This window comes from Pteropus alecto, unplaced genomic scaffold, assembly GCF_000325575.1.
Source record: "Pteropus alecto unplaced genomic scaffold, ASM32557v1 scaffold152, whole genome shotgun sequence".
NCBI classification, from domain to species: Eukaryota; Metazoa; Chordata; class Mammalia; order Chiroptera; family Pteropodidae; genus Pteropus; species Pteropus alecto.
Window position 1 is genome coordinate 7,771,298 of NW_006432227.1, and position 1,334 is coordinate 7,772,631.

A 1,334-nucleotide genomic window follows, 5' to 3' on the forward strand; every position below is an offset into this window, starting at 1 on the left:
AGATAGATAAATAGATATATGTAAAATGGTGTCCCTAATTCTGAGTTTAATTTTGTACATTTTATATAATTGAGAATGTAGTGATGATAGTAAATAAAACAGATATTATCTTATTTTCACTGTTATAAGACCAATAAATATTAAAATTTCATGCGTTAATTTAATAATTATTTCTTCAACACTTATTACAGATTAAGCACTGCAACAAATGTTAGGAATACAAAGTCAAATAATATGTGGCCTCTATCTATAGAGCCATAAATTACATTAAAACAAAATTCTATTAAAGTGTAGCAGTTAACATTAGAGTATTTTATGTAGGGTTCTGTTGGAGCAAAATGCAGATTAGAATTAGGAGTGGGGCATGGAATCTGAGGCAGAGAAATGAGTTTAGACAGTCAAAGTCATTTAATTAGTTACTGGTACAATAAATATTAGTAGCCACTTATAAATCTAAATCCAAGATCTTTTATTTAATTTAATGTGTATACGAGTTGGTTGCAGGGGTTTACACGATAAAGCTAGAAAAAGGTAGCTGAGTTGGCAAAGGCAAAGGACATCCTAAAAGAACACTCTACATATTAAAGAGACAAGACTTTGTGATATAGATGATAGAAGAGAGAAGATGATAGAGAAGGAAGGGGAAAATGAAGACTCAAGTCCAGTAAGTGAGAAAAATTTCCTGAACTTGGTGAGGGATTGGATATTAGGAAGAAACTGTTTCTTGCCTTGAAAATGTTATCATTTAAGAAATCCATATGTATGTTCAAGGTAGAATGCAAAAAAATTCAACCAAAGGGGTCTTCTTTCAGTTTTAACTCAACCTATTGTTGCCACTGGCAAGGCCCCAATAGATACACTTCTTTTTTTCCATGCAGGTTCTGAACTATTTGACAGACAACAAAAGGCAGGGTAGATGGAGGCCAAAATATCTAACAGTAAGTGAATAGAACAGGGCATAATTGGAGGATGAGAGCCTAAAAGCACTTTCTAACCCTGAGATTCAACCACTCTGTCCCAGGATAAACAGGGGCATCCTCTTTATGTGAAATTTGCTCCCCCTCAAAAAAAAAAAAAAATAGTGCTTACTTGGTTATTGTTTTGTTTTGTCTTTGTTTTTTTTTAGAAAATGCATCAGATTAAGTAATTGTCCTCTATCAGGAGCAGAGAGAGACTAGGTGCATACTCAGAAAACTCTCTATAAACCAGAGACTGCATCCGACATTTCCATGTAATCTGTCACTTTTTATCACTTTTGTCTACAAAGAAAAGAATACTCACCTAGCAATGCACTCATCATTAAGGCTGATGATTATATCGCTGAATAAATATTC